The sequence below is a fragment of the Ctenocephalides felis genome, unplaced genomic scaffold, assembly GCF_003426905.1.
Source record: "Ctenocephalides felis isolate EL2017-DRISC unplaced genomic scaffold, ASM342690v1 CF-g0.4_SCAFFOLD_01886, whole genome shotgun sequence".
Lineage (NCBI taxonomy): Eukaryota > Metazoa > Arthropoda > Insecta > Siphonaptera > Pulicidae > Ctenocephalides > Ctenocephalides felis.
The window spans coordinates 91,273,508-91,290,689 of NW_020538040.1; the positions used below are offsets into that span (position 1 = coordinate 91,273,508).

General features: G+C 27.7%; 1 protein-coding gene across 1 annotated transcript in view; it reads right to left on the reverse strand.

Annotated features, from left to right (window-relative positions):
* LOC113378365 (neuropeptide CCHamide-2-like) overlaps nucleotides 1-16,955 on the reverse strand; it is a 28,173-nt gene extending 11,218 nt beyond the window's left edge. Inside the window, exon 1 of the mRNA XM_026618901.1 lies at nucleotides 16,841-16,955. The gene's annotated coding sequence lies outside the window, so the exon portion shown is untranslated. The remainder of the gene's footprint in view (nucleotides 1-16,840) is intronic.
* Nucleotides 16,956-17,182: the final 227 nt, after the last annotated feature.

Genomic DNA, 17,182 nt, shown 5'->3' on the forward strand with positions numbered 1-17,182 from the left:
ATGATAGTTCCAAAACTAAAGGCTAAATAACACAATTTTAATCCACAAAAACAGAAGTTTTGAAAAGCTACTACGATTAATTAAATTGTTATAAACATTGTAAAATAAAAAATAAATAAATAGAAAGATAAAAATAATATAACTCTTATTCACTTTAAATATAAAAACTTTATGAATATATAAAATACAATAATAACATAATTAAAGTTATTGCTATTTACATTTTTTAAATAATTTAAAACGACGCGTCTAAACGATATGTGTTCCTCATATGAAATGAAAATAATGGGTTCCATATAAATGCAAACAAATTCTTTTTTCGTAAATAATAGTGAATCCATAAAAATAATTTATTTTATCTGCCATTCTGCAACGTATTTTAAATTCAAAATCTGTACCACATTAAAAATGAAAGTTTCAGGATCGAGGAATTTTACTTATAAATACATTCTTATAAATATGTTAAGAAAATCGACTGCTCTTCAGTTTATTATTTAGTAGATTAAATCATATTATTTCATTGTAAGGTATTATTATTATTTCAATTTAATTTAAATTTTAATCTAATCTTTAAAGATCCACAACGATCATTTGTATCTATAACTGTTTGTGTCACCTTCTCGCCACGTGCCTTGCCTACAAGATATAGGAAAGAAAACGTCATGCGACAGCTTGCAATAAAACTAAGGACATTACATATGTTTTGGAACGTCATTGCCAATTTAATATTTTGTTCAGAAAAAGGTCTATATTACTTTATTATAAACATGCAAAGCCAGGTAAAGTTTAGCATCCCAAGAGTAATATATATTTAAGGTAGAGCGGGGCTTAAAGATCCGCGGGTATAAAGGTCTACTACCGATATATTGAAATAAGCAAAGTTGAGAATTTTTTAACAACAATATTTAAAAGTAGAGGGAAATACATGTATGATCAGCCATCACCTTGATTTTATTTTTAACGACGTTGCTACGGCAATGTTGAAAACCTATAACGAAAGTATTTTACTTGTTGTTAGTTTTTTTGACTGTGAGCACTATTGTTTAGTTTGCAACATCTTAATATAATGTTTAAGTATACGTTATTTGATTGCCTTATAAGATGTATTGTTAATTTTAAGTTAGATTCTACAGATTTTTTAATATAACATTTATGAAAGCTTACACGTGGGTGGAGTAAAATGAACCAACCAAACCTTTAAATTGGCAAAGGTGTAAACAATATGAAATAGTAAATAAAAAAAAACTAATTAAGTTAAAAAAATCAATTTTACAAGAGATAAATTGAATAAGTAGTTATTCCAAGTCTGCCAATGAAAATTTCTGACGAAATAGCAGATCAAGGTTATATACAGTGTTATCTCTGTAAAAATGTACCCAAAAAATTTATATTTTTGCATGGCTGAATAATGTAGTTATTAAATCGTAAAATTTCTTTAAAGTTAAAAATAAGACATTGAACTTGTTTGCCCCCTGTCCCTTCTATTTTACCTCACCAATTTTTGAAAAACAGCAACAAAACACATTTCTACAATCATGAATTAGCTGAGAGTTTACCTGAACATAGCCAGGTAGTATGTTTGATATGTATAATTTGTTTTTATATAATTGGTTTAGTTTCCCAAAATAAGCTATTTTCGATTGAAAACATATTCTTTCTATATATTATTTACAGGACCGGTCCTAGGGCCCTCGGCGCCCGCATGCCATTTATTTTCTAGCGTCCTCCCTCATTATTTTAACTGTTTTAACAGTTTATTATTACAGCTTTATAAACATTAACGTTATTTTTTTAAATACTGTTTAATAATTCTGGATTTAGTACACAAAAAATTAGATATAATCTAAAAGCGCATAAAATACATTTATAATATTTAAGATCAAAATGTTGTGTCATCTATCGTTGTCGCACTACCGAACTATTTTGAAATTTAAATTTTCAATCCAAACTTTTAGAACATCCAAAAAGTATGATCATTATTGCTTGCAAGATTATTTTTAAATTTTCAATTATTTCTAACGCATATGTAATACTAATATTTTAGTTTTGAAACATTTTACTTATTGGGCAAATTATAGAGAACAAAAAAAAATTTGCTTTTCATTATTAAACATTATTTGTATTAACCAATGTTGCATCGTAAAGTTCTTCTAATTGATATCGTAAGAGCCAAATGATATGTATTCTTCTTTACTTTCCCATCGTGTATTAGATTTTTGTTTTAAAGTTAAATTTTTAATGTATTTTAAAAATATTGTTCAATAATTATTAAAAGATGCAAAGAAATTATACATGCATTTCTTGAATGATATTGAAAAAAACTATATCATAAATTTCATATCCAAATCTAGTTTTGGCGCCCCCTAAGATTTGTTGCCCGCATTTCATGCATGCACCGCATTCACGGTAGGACGGCCCTAATAATATATATATATATGTTATTCACGTGAAACTTGACATCGCTAATGCCTAGTGCTTTTTAGAAAGTTATCTCACGTTGTTTGGAAATTATCAGCTTTTAAGTGCAACCCAAAGATATTTACTTGTAGATATAGAAAGAAAACTTTAATAGCTTAAAGGATAGCTTTAAAAATTTTTATAAAATATTCAAGTCTACAATTTAAATTCAAACGGTTTACTACGAGTTATTAACTTCCCGTAGGGCAATTTATAGTAATCGCAAAAAAATCGAAAATGAAAATTTTTATAGATCTTTACGTTTCAAAAACCTTCTGAACATTTTGGCTTACCTTAAAAAAATGGATGTATGTGTGCGTGTATGTATGTATGTTCGAATACAAATTTTCGTCGACGATTTCGGGAACACGGATCAACCGATTTGAATAATTCAAAAAGCAATCGATTCGTATTGATAAGGAGACGTGCTGATTAGTTTTTGGCAAAGGCAGGTCTAGCCGTTCCAAAGATACGGGGCAAAAAGTGCCGAAAACGGTAACTCAGTTTTTTAGAGAACGGAGCGTCCGATTATTCAAATCAAATTCAAAAAACATTTTATTTGTATTAACTAAATAAAGAACTGTTCAAATTCAAAACGGAAAGGCAGGTCCAACGACTTTGGAGATATGGAAGAAAAAGAAAAAAATAAGCCATTTGACGGTCAAAAATGAACATTAGACATATGCACATCAAATTATCAGATATTTTATAGAGATTTTAACAATGAGTATAAATTTTGTTTACATTCCTATGGGTTCCGTACCACTGTTTACGCGTTAGACGGCGACGCGGAGCTTACGCGCTTTAATATTTTGTCTTTATGCAGTTAAAGCAGTACGATTGCTTTGAAAAAAAGTTCAGAATTTCCAAAATATTTCAAAATAAATGATTTAAGATAGAATGATTTAATATGGTTCGAAATTCTATTAAAAGTTTCAAATCGTTGATCAACTTTTATTGATTATTATTATTGATTATTTTTAATTACTCGAATTTTGAATTGCGGTACGGGAAGTTTCAGCAATTTGCCTTAAGGCACGATGCCTTAATTGCCTTAAGACAGAATTCCACTTACAGCTAGTTTTCATTTCGTTTTCATATTACAACTTTTTTCAGAAGCTAACAATGCATCAAAGTTGGAAAATTCAACTAGCTAAATGCTAGTTATATAATAAAATTGATAGTTCAAACAGTGCACGTGAAAAAAATAAAAGGTAGAATATTTACAAGAAAAATGAGAAGTATCTCTAATACGATCATACAGAACATCTATTATTATGATATGTTATTGTTAGTTAACCGATCTTTATAAAAAATTCAAGTTTGTCATTGAACTTCCGCATAATTTGATTGAGAAATTAATTGAAATATAATAACTAAATGATTCTTAAGATTTTATTATTAAAGCGTAAGTTCGATTATTGCACCTTTTATATTTCTTTTTAAAGATCTATATCAAGAAGCTATCAAATTTAAAGTGCACCACTAATCCACAGTTATGATATTTTACACATAATTATATCTCGGATAAAACTTTAATAAGATTTATCTAATACCATGAAAGGAATATGTTCTATTTTACTATGTCGCCTGCATCATAAAATGAAACAAGAGCGGTTGAAGTTAAATTTATTGACAGCAAGGTTCAGATACACGTATGTGCGTAATTTTAGGACATATAATATTTCGGGTTATGCATTATCAACGAAAGCGCTTTCGTTTTTAATTCATAAAAAATGTATCGTCGAGAAAAGATCAAAGCTTCCGCAGTTATGTAATAAATTCTTCATTCATTCAAATATCTTTACTCTCTTTTTAGTTTTTTATTTATCGTTTTTGTAAACTCGTCTGGTTTTGCGAAGCTATATTGTAGAAGATATGGATTTTATGATGTATCATTGCAGACTTTGAGTCATATGCATACAGTACAATCAATGTGTATATAAACATTGCTTATAAAATATAATACATTTTTTTTTTGTTATTATAAGACTCATTCAAATTATTACCGATAAGTTTTCTTAACCGTCATTCCTCCCTAATAATTTATTACATTTTTTTAATTTATTTAATTCTAATTGTAAATGTAACTTGGAATTTGTAAATTATTAAGTATTTAACATTTAGTTTTTTTATTGCCTTTGAATTTGTGTGATTTTTTCTCGTTTGGTATGTTTTGAAATTTTTATTGTATTTGTTATGTCTTCTAATAATAATAATCTTGTATTTTTTAAACATTGCAAAATATTAGTTAAAATTTGTTAAAATGTATAGAAACGTTCATAATAGAGAATTAGTAATTGCATTTATTGCTTTTTATAAAATAAAAAACATTTATTTGTAATAAAATTATTGTATATTCTATCGTTGTCGCACTACCGAACTATTTTGAAATTTACATTTTCAATCCAAACTTTTTAGGACATGTAAAAAAAAAGTATGTTCATGATTGCTTGCAAGATTATTTTTACATTTTCAATTATTTCTAACACATGTGTAATATTAATATTTTATTTTGAATCATTTTATTTATTGAGTCAATCATAAAGAGCAAAAAAATTTAGCCTTTCATTATTAACATTATCTGAATTATTGAATCGTAAACTTCTCCTAATTGATATCGTAAGGACCGAATTGTATGTATGCAGCTTTACTTTCCATGATGTATCAGATTGTTGTTTTAAAGGTAAATTTTTAACGTATTTTAAAAATATTGTCCAATAATAGTAAAAGATACAAGGAAATTATATTTCTTGAATGATATTCAACTATATATATATATATATATATATATATATATATATATAGCGAGAGGTTTTTCTTCAGATGGTGAAATAATATGATAAAAATTGTTTCTTGGGCATCCATCCAATAATTAAAAAAACAGTTTTAATGCAAAATGTATTAATTAAGAGAACATACGTTATATATATATATATATATATATATATATATATATATATATTTATTTATATACTTTATAAACTATATTATAAATTTCATACACGCAGGGCCGGTTCTGAAGTCCTCAGCGCCCGCATGCAATTTTTTTCTAGCGCCCCCCCCCCAATAATTTTAACTGTTTTCACAGTTATTATATAAATATGTACGTAATTTTTTTTAATTAATTTTTGTTTTAGATTTGGTATTCTATAAAAATTAGATGTAATTGATTTTAAATTTATTTAGAAAATCGAGACGATTCGCGGGTTGATCAATGATCATAATCAAATATTTTTAAATTTTCAAGTACTTCCAACGTATGTGTAATGTTAATTTGGGTTTTGAATTATTTTACTTATTTATCATGCGATTTATTCTATTGAGCAAATCATGCCAAGAGAGCAAAAAACTAGCCGTTCATTTTCAAACATAATACTAGTATTATCCAAAATTGCATCGTAAACTACTCCTTATCGATATCGAAAAGGCCGAATTGTATTCATCTTTACTTTTCCATCTGAATCAGAGAATCAGATTCTTGTTTTAAAGTTATATTTTTAACGTAATTTAAAAATATTGTCCAAGGATCAGTAAAAGATGCAAAGAATTTACATATTTCTTGAACTATATTGAAACAAAAAAAAACTAATTATATTTGTATCTGCATCATTTCTGCATAGTTAATAATCAAATTTAGAGTACGGGTACCATTATCTATAAAAAAACCCAACGATTTTTATTTGTAAATAAAAATTACTTAAAGTAAATTTTGCTTCCGTTGTTCATATTTGCTGAATTTCCATTAACTTTCACCACGCAGATCTTCAAAATTCAAAGTTCATCAGATGCGAAACATTCGCATCAAAAACAAAAGTTACAATTCAATTTTTCGGAATAAAGAAGCCATTTTCTAAACACTGACTTTTCTTTTTCCATTAAAATTTGTATCTATTTTTTGTCAATAATGCCCAATATTCGTAGATTTTCGCTCACGGGATTAAACACTAGATAATTTCTTTCTTGATTCCACGTTAACTTCAAACGAGGAAAAATTCAATAAGTAGTTTAAGCAAGCAAGCAGAACAATAATTTCCTAATTTGCAAAGTTATTAATCGGTTAATTGTTTCTACTGACACCACATTGCAAACTAAATATGCTTTTTGTATCTTCATATCCATAGTTAAGTTATATTGTTCATTATAATCTTGGTATTCTTGAATTTATATTAAAAACATATATATAAATGATACATTATGAATTTTATTTCCGAATCTCGTTTTGGCATGCATTGAATGCAAGGTAGGACTCGCCATACATACACGAATTTCGTTTTAGCGCCCCCCTAAGACGTGCGCTCGCATTTTTTACATGCACCGCATTCAAAGTAGAACCGGTACTGTATATATATATATATATATATATATGAATATATATATATATATATATATATATATATATATATATATATATATATATATATATATTTAAATTTATATATATATATATATATACACACCGTAGGTAGATTTCCCTGCGTCAGTTTTACCATATTGAAATTAAATAATTTCACCGTAGTCTCGGAATAGATATTTGAATATTTCTTCGAATGCCTGTTCCAATAATGAAAATTGAGTTGCAGTGCGCTCTTTGAACCAAAAGCAAAGCGGGAAAGCTAACATACTCGCATGAACGCTTTGAGTGCCAGCCGCCGGACTATATGATAGAGTCATAAGCAAAAATATTTTAATTAAATTGATTTTAAAAACTATTTGTTTTTATATTTAATATATGACTCGTTGCGGTATTGTACAAATAGGTAAATTAGTCAATAAATTATTTGCGTAAAATCATTTATTCGATATTTACACCAAAACACGAATCCACACATTCTTTGATACTTCAAAAATTTCAGTCACGAGAACATTAAATTTGAACATAGTTCTTTTATAAAATAGAACATTTTTACGAGTACATAAAATTAATTATATTTTGATATTTGCGTATGGCTTGTTAGGAAAGCAACTCATTAGTTGCTCTATCCTAGTTGGTGGCATATGAGTTTACAATATTTTTTGACTTCATATTGTTTAAGCAGTAATGTCCATTATGAACAATTTTCATTTAAGATCATATTTTAGAAATACAACCCTAAGTTGAAATATGATATCATGCTGTCTGATATAAGGCTGGCAAAAGTTGAAATCGCACCCTGGAAGTAGGGATTACTAGCCCATATTATTAATCTCCACTCCACTATGGGCTCAACCTTTATTTTTTATTATATTTAAAGCAATTTATCGTGCCCAGCAATTATTAGGGCCGTGCTACTATCAAACTAATTAAAAATTAATCTTTTTGTTATAATATGCTTATAAAAGCAAAATACGACAAGCGATTTAAATATTCTTTAGGCCGGGTGACATAAGGAGATGTACATTAAACACGTGAACGATTTTTAAGGATTTTTGATTCCCTTCTCCCCCCTTGGTGATATTTAAAATTACCTTCCACTCCAAGTACCTGAAAAACGTTAAAATTGAGAAAATTGTTTTTTTTAATTCGGGTAAGAAATAGAAACACGTGGTATCTTAAACCCTCCTCTCCCCCACGTAATATTTTGTAATTTTTTGTCAAACCGCCCCTCCTCTTACAAACCTCCTAATATGCAGAATATATACTTGCTTGAATACGTTACATAAATGACTGAAAAATTAAACTTTTTGTAAGTTAAACGAGTAAAATAAATTTAAACTTAAAAAACTGTTTTGTAACTATAACTGTATTGAATGCATTTTTCTATAAGAGGATTCATGTTGCGCTTTAGAAATTAGAAACCCTCCGATAACGCGATACTCTGCTTTCCATAATACGCGGAATTGAAATTACGACAGCCTTTACGATAACACGGACTTTCTATAACACGATTTTCGTTCAACAGCCTCTAATTGTAAGTTCATTCCGCGTAATCTATGATTGACTCTAGATTCTAGATATGGTAAGACGCATTAATATAAGTTTTATAAGTTTTATTTCAGAATATGTAGTTCATCTTTTACAATATGTTTATATAAACAGGCCAGTTTGTGAGTAATGTTAGAGGTCTTTCACCGAGTGAAAGTTTTTCTAAAAAAAAATCAGCTTGACATTTTTTTATTGAAAAAGTTTTTTAGTTCAACTTTTTTATAAACATTTTTTTTATAAATTCTTGAATAAACTATTCAATTTAATAATGATAATTTATATATTTTCCATTATATCTTTATGTCGGGTCCGCCATTTAACGTTTTCTTTGCTGTTGACTAACATGTTTGTAACTACTTTTAAATAAAAAAAGTTTAAGAAAATATCCAGTTTTTTATAGCACTTTTCAAAAAAAGTTATTTGGCGGGCACCATATAACTCTTCAATTCAATAAATTCTTCATATGAACTCCTCATTTCATAAATTATCATGTCTTTTGTATCAATTGGTCTTCATATAACGCGGTACAAATTCTGTGATTTGTATTAATTTTGAGTTTCTTATAGCACGGTTTCCAATAACGTTAGCAAGCTTCCATAGAACGCGCTACGAATTTGGATGATTTGTACGTTAAATCCGGGTTTATTTTAGCACGGTTTCCATATTACACGGCGCGTACTCAGCGCGTTATTGGAAAGTTGACTGTATACATATAGAAGATATGTTTTATATACACATATAGAATAGAATGGAATCGAATAGGCATTTTGTTAAATTCTAATATTACTAAAATGCATAAATATAGATTACTAATCGGTTTGAATCATTAATTCATCAACCTGAGAATACACAAATCTATGAATTCATACAAATTTCAACGGAATGTTTTCTAATATTGAAATTTCTGAATTTTCAATTTTTTTGAAAGCAATATATATGTATCTGAGAAAGTTTCTCTAAAGCGTGTGCACGCTTCGTACCGACATGACAAAGCGCGAATATGGAGTATTCTCGTAAATAATTTTTGTGCTTTGAGTAATTTAATACTAAAAGATTTAATTTCTGATTGTCATATGAACGTAAATTTCTCTTTTTAAAAGTTAACATTTTTATGTTATTAAAATAAATATTTGTAACAGTTGTGAAAAACAAATTAATATTACTTTTATATATTTTTTACTCTGTTTATTTATTATTACTAATTTATTATTGTTATAATTATTGTTACTAAAAAATATATATACTATCATAAAGAAATTTAGCTAATTTTAGCTTCTCATTAACTGAAAATAAAAGTAAGATTATTATTATCAAAAAATATTAACTGTGTTTTTAAACAACCTAATGGGGTTAGAACTGTTAATAAAGAAGATGAATTTGCACTTCATACTATTTGCATTATTTTAATGAATATACTCAAATTATTTTAAAACCTAACTTAAAAAATATTCAATTTCAAGCTTTATGCAACAGAAATGAAATTTTGTTGTGTTACTGAATATAAATAGTTGCCAACTGAAACTAAAAATTGAAAATTTGAAACAGTTGTTCAAATTAAATTAATTTTTCCCAAAAATAATCCTATCCGGCAATAATTTATCTTATCTTAATGAAATATTTGTTCAATTCATATATAGTTCACTTATTTCAATTATTAGTAAAAATACAGGGTACAGTAATGACAGTAGTCATAACAACTAAACTATACTGATTTTGAGTATGTATGTATGTATGTATGTATGTATGTATGTGTGTGTATGTATGTGCGGATACAAATTTTCGTCGACGATTTCGGGAACACGGATCAACCGATTTGAATAATTCAAAAAACATTCGATTCGTATTGATAAGGAGACGTGCTGATTAGTTTTTGGCAAAGGCAGGTCTAGCCGTTCCGAAGATACGGGGCAAAAAGTGCCAAGAACGGTACCTCCGTTTTCAAGAGAACGGAGCGTTCGATTTGAATAATTCAAAAAACATTTTACTTGTATTGACAAGATGTAGAATTGATCAAATTTTCATGGAGGCAGGTCTAGCGGTTTCGGAGATCTAATGAAAAAAGTAAAAAATAATGCCATTCGGCGGTTAAAAATTATCATTAGACATATGCACATCAAATTATCAGATATTTTATAGAGATTTTAACAATAAGTATATTTTTTTTACATTTTTATGGGTTCCGTACCAATGCTTATGCGTTAGACGGCGGCGCGGCACATGCGCCATTTTTTTGACATTTCGTCTCTATGCAGTTCAAGCAGTGCGATTGCTTTGAAAAAAAGTTCAGAATTTCCAAAATATGTCAAAATGAAGAAAACATTTTTTTCAAAAAATTTTTTGTATCCAAAAAAATTTTTTTTCAAAAAAAAATTTTTTTTTTCATATAATTTTTTTTTTTCAAAAAAAGTAATTTTTTGTCAAATTTGTAGTTTCTCAAATCTATTTTTTTTAATTAAATTTTTTTCAAAAATGTTAATCGTTTTTAAAAAAATAATAATTTTTGGTACGGGAAGTTCCAGCAATTTGCCTTAAGGCACGATGCCCTAATTGCCTTAAGACAGAATTCCACTTACAGCTAGTTATTTTTCTGTAATTTGAACATTAGTAGTTAATTACCAGCAATTAGTTTTTGCGTACATAAATTAACTCAAGCATAACAATGATTGTCTTCAGAAGTGTGCGTTGGGTACGGTTTTTACATGTGGTTGTGGGTCTTGCCCTTTTCGGGCGCAATAATAAAAAAAATAACTAAGACAAAATTCGAATAAGAAAGAAATAAATATAAATAATAAATAATTTTTATATTATATTCATAACCCTTGTTTAAATGATTCTATTGTGTTACATATTTCTGACAATAAATTTTGCCAATTAAATTACGATTTAATTTATTTTTGTCCCAGCTATTTGGTGAATTAACAAAATTACATTAAAAAAAGTAGAACAACCGTACCCAGTCTCCCCTACTTACTGTTTACTAAAGAAGAAAACTAAACAGATAATCACAATTTCATAAACCGTTTTTATATAACCGACCCAAATTAATGAATATAATCTTTAATCACTAATTTATTGATTTTTTAACAAAACGTCCTATTTAACAAATGATAATATAATCTTTATATAATGATCCCGATTTATATTTTACGTAAGAATTTTATTACGACAAATCGAAAGTTAAACTACATAATAACTAATTTAATTGTCAAAAATGAAGTTTTGTTTGCACCTGTCTTGAAAAAATCATTGAAATTCGAATCTAGAAAAAGTATTCTGTTCTAGTGCATTGCAATAAATGAATAATATAATAAAATATAGTTAAAGTAATACTTTAAACATTTAGGAGAATATATAGAAAAAGTTGCTGTCGCTATTATTGTCACTAATAGTATAGTTTGTATTAGTAGTAAATTTAATATAATTATTTGCTTTATATCTGATACAAAAATTAAAAAAATAGTTTTATAAAATTATTATAACAATTAATTATTTTGATAAACTTTATCATCTTGTTGTATGCATAGCAATTTCATTTGAAAGCTTTAACTTTACTGGATCATAAGCATACTGTCGATTCACCTGTTGTATTAGAAAAGTATATAACTATGCGATAGAGTCACTATTTGAACTTACTTGCAACAAGTTGACTACATTACAAAGTTATTCAATTCCAGAAAGAAAAGTCGAATGCACAACGATTGTTACTCTATAAGAAACTCGAGATTTGTATGGGTACATAGAGTACTATTAAGGTTTGCCAATTTCACATACAAGTTTGCAAATTTCTTATGTTTACATTGATACATTTGGTACATTTATCATAATATCATAAATAGATGACATAAAGGCTCTCCTGTGGGTTAGAGATATAAGGTTTTAATCAGAAGTTTTACATTCAATAACTGCCTCAGACTAGTAATATATTTTCACGCGAAAATAGCACTTTGAAGCAAAAACTATTTGCCAACCAAAAAATTTCAAGCAGGAAGTCCGTGTTATAGGGGGCCGTCTTGCTGGGAAGCTTCAATTAAAAACGCAACCGTGAGATTATCCTCTAATAGAGATTATCCTCCATGGGAAAGTTCTTGTAGATAATATATTGTATATAAAATTGAAAATATATTCGTTGTCGCATAAAGCTTCCTGATTAATATTCATGTTAATGTTTTTTCTAACAAATAATTACGAATAAATCGTTCGGCAGATTTTTACCAAAACTAATTAGTACGATTCGACCAAATGATATCTATTGAACGGTTTTTCAAATTTTCAAAATCGAGATTTTTAGCGAAAATGTGGACAAAAGATTCTCCTTTTTTCTTTTAATCCTATAAACGATTCGGTCGGTCGTCAATCGCAAAACTAATCAACAGAAGTTTTCCTTACTAAAGTGTGAGTTTCATCAAATGGTTTCTAAATTTTTGATGTTACGCAAACAGTATACAGCCATTCGAAAACGTCGACAAGAGGTCAAATTTTGACTCACATACACTAACTTTTCCCATGACTAGAAGCGTAAATTTAGCAACTAGGATTTTCTGGCAAAAATATGAACTTATCCTTCGGAAAGTTATTAACTGAGTTTAAAACATGAGATACTCGTAACCATATAAAAAAATAAAAATACGAAAGTCTATGAATTTTGTTCAATGTAACAATGATCCGAACAAATATAAGTATGTATATTCTACGATCCGGAAAAAATCAAATATTATTTAACATCCGCTCTTTGTTTTCCTGAACAAATAGAATGTTGTGATGCTTAGTTATTAAGAAAATAATTAAAATAATGCGTAGCAACTAATTTTAATAATTTTGCCAAAAATGAAGGCATTAAGATATTAATTGATTGTCAATTATATCTCGCTTTCATATACAATTTTTTCAACATTTTGTTTCAGTTTTCGAGTGTGATGTGAAAGATATGAGACAAGCCGTACAATTAGTAGAGTTTAATTACAGCTGTCTACTATAATAGTGGAAACTATAATTGATGATTATGTTTTGCAAATAAGGTAAGTTTATGAGTACTTCAAAGTTGTATAGACTTTGAATTTCTATTTCTGTGCTAGAATTTATGTATTTTATACTAATAATGAATTTACTTCCAATGAGTGTTACACAAGTGATGTATATGAACTATTAATGATGTATTAATTTAAGTGCATTAAATATGCGAATGTTAAAAGATTCAATACCCCTATGCCTTATTTTTATGTTATTTATGTATATGTTACATATTTATATTATATTAAGATATAATATTTTAAGTTTCCTTTTAATTAAAATTTCAATTTTTTATGCTTATTTATTCATATAACGTAATCTTCTTATATATCATTGAAAAAAAAGAGCAAATGTGTGAATGGTAACACAATTTTGTGTAGCATCTATCAAATAAAACGCACACTGTATCAATGCTATAACAGAATAGATCGATGCAATGCATCAAATTAATTAAAATTTATATTTTAGTTATTCAAGTTTAAAGATATGTAACTGCATGCAAATGATGTACTATATCTGCACATGCTTTATAGCCGTTTCAGCTGTTAAATTTATTTAAATTCAAATTTTAATTCTGCATTTAGCCATTTTACGAAATATTACTCTAAAAATCTTATTTATTTAACTATATCCAAAATATTTTTATTATGAAAATTAACTAATGATCTTTTGTAATGGGCCAAAAATCGAAAATGAAAATTTTTGCATATTTTCATGCTTCAGAGGTTTCTGAATATTTAGGCTAACCTCAGAAAAAATGAATGTGTGTGTGCGTATGTGTGGAGACAATTTTTCGTCGACGATTTTGAACATACGGATTATGCGATTTGAATGGTTCAAAAAACATTCGATTCTTATGAGGATGACGAGACATGCTGATTACTTATTGACCAAGACAGGTCCAGTTTAGCAAATGCTAAATGTTAGTTTTTTAGAGAACAGATCGACCAATTTGAATGATCCATGGGGAGAAACGATGATTAGACTTTAGCAATGGCAACCAGTACCGAAGACACGAGGCAAAAAGTGCCAAAAATGACAGTTTTTGAGAGAACTAAGCATCCGATTTGAATGATTAAAAAAACTTTTTGCTTGTGTTGACAAAACGATTGCTTTTGAGGAAAGAAATTTTTTTTATTAAATTTTTTTTTAAATTAAAAAAAATTTTTTTTTTGGGTATCAAAGAATAATTTGGATTTTAATTCTAATTCTAGCTGAAGTTCTAAACATCACATATATACTTTAAATAAAAATTTTACTATGCAATTCAATTTATATAATTTTTAGAAATATTAGACAATGTTCTTCATTTTGAATCCGATTGATTAAGTTTTGTTTATTTATATTTTATAAAATAAGAATAATGAAAGTTATATTATTTATAATAATCTATTTAAAACATTTATTACTCCTCGCATATTTGATTATGGTACGGAAAGGTCCAGCAATTGGCCTTAAGGCACAATGCCATACACCACTAGTTTCGTACAGCACTTTAGTTAATAGAATATCAAAAAATATCTTTTTTTATTACTATTTAAACACTCATGTATTTGTGAATAAATTGACTACAATAGCAGAAAACAAATATTAAATTAAAATATAATACTTTAATTATTTTGATAAGTTATATGTTTGCGGATATCAAACGTTAGTACACAAGCCTAAATACTCTGGCACAACCAAAAAAAGATGTAACAGATAATAAAAACACTTCCACTTGTTATTGCTGTTCATACATATTTATATAATGGCATTAGATTTACACTTTTTTATATTATAAATTTAATCCTATATTTTTTATACTATTTTATTTATTATAACCGCATTCTACTTTATTTTAACAAAACTATTACTTGCATATTGAGGTGTTAAAATGTTATAAAATTTAATATATAATATATCACAAAGTATTAAAATTTATTTCAATTTTTAAAATTACGATATATTATTGGTTATGCATGATAATCAAAATTATTGCTTATATCAAACACATCTTGAAATTATAATTTCGATAATCAATTTTATTTTATATTTATAAATAACATTTTTATGTTTTAAATAACACTATATTAATAAGTTTAATTCCGTCGGAATTTTTACATCTAACTAAAAAATCAACTATATGATTATTTTTCTAAGATAATCAACCAAAACAAAATTTGATAGAAATCCATAGTTTGATCACCGTTACAAAACAGTGCCGTGAGATAGTATTTGATTCGCGCATCTTACCAAAATTTAGCCAATAAATATTAAAATTTAGCCAAAATCCAATAAATATTAACATTTGAAATAAATATGTATTCCGAAGTAAGGCACCCAACATTTTAATCCTTTTAAAATTTTGTCGTGCCAGGTAGAAGATAGTTCTGACCATCTGATTTGCAGTATGAGTCAGCAACAGGTCACACACAAATAAAAAAACACAATGCCGTATGTTTTCAATGTAGGTAAATAAGAAAATTTAAGTCTAGTTAATTTTTAATAAATTAAAATCAAATGGCAGGTACCAAGCATAACATAAAATATTTATTCAATGATTTGTAAATATACCAACAAAAATAAATATCAGAGAGGGAGTTAAACTACGTTGCATATTTAAGTAAACGTGAATGTTATTAATTAGCGCGCGTATATTATAAATTTGGTATATACTCGAAATATAGTTGGTACACAACACGACTACGAAATTTTTACAACTTGCATTTGACGATCACTAATAATTTTTGCAATAACTGCAATAGTTATGAATATATTAGGTTGTCAAATATCTCCCTTCCGCTTTTTTGCTCTTGGTTTATAATACAAAAAGGCGGAAGGGAGATATTTGATAACCTAATATATAAATGTACGTATCAAAAATTAAAATATGCAGAACCAGTTTCAACAATATATTACAAATTCAAACGTAAACATATACATATATTCAAACAATAGATTGCATATACATAACTTAGAAAACTTCAGCTGTGCCATAAGTTTATTATAACATACAAATTGACTATAAAACTTCATTTAAATAAATTCAAATAAAAGTATACAATGCTTTTATAAAAACATATATCAAATTCATAAAAATAAAAACAATAATTATTATTTACATTGATCGAATTTGAATTTTGCAACATATTAAAGAGCATGAGTTTGGACTATATAATAGTCTGTTGATGATATAAAATAAATGATTGAAAAATAAATATACAACAATAAACTAAACAGTATGTTAACTAAATTTAAGTATAAGTGAATTATAAATGGTCTAGATGTAAAATTGTGTTCACAAACTTGTCAAAAATCAAAGATTGTGGTTGCGGCTACCAGTGCCCACAAATATCCGATTCGCGCCCAAGCAGAAGCGAATAAATAAATTTTCGCCATGCATGTACACAGAAGAAAGAAAAAGCAGCACGAGTCTCCGGTAAAGCAACACATCTTGCGATTTAACACTTAAAATTGTACAGTACTCACAAATAAATCCAGAAAACCTTTCCTGCACGAGACGAAGGTGTCGCTGAACAATAGCAAGTGATAGGAAATAGATTTTATTTTACAATTTCTGGTCAAGTTTTTCGGTCTACGGCACAGTTACGAATGGTCGAGGATAATTTGTACTCAAGCTTTTATACACCTGTGCCTGCATCCTGGAACAGAGGCCGCTGTAGCGCGCTCTCGCTCGCTCGCCGCCCTGTTCCTACTCGGAGGGCGGTCGGACGGTGCCACGGAAACGCGGAAACGCGAAGAGCGCGCGTCATGAGAATACGCCACGTTTTTAATATAAACACGGCTATTGACACCTCTGACAAGATACTT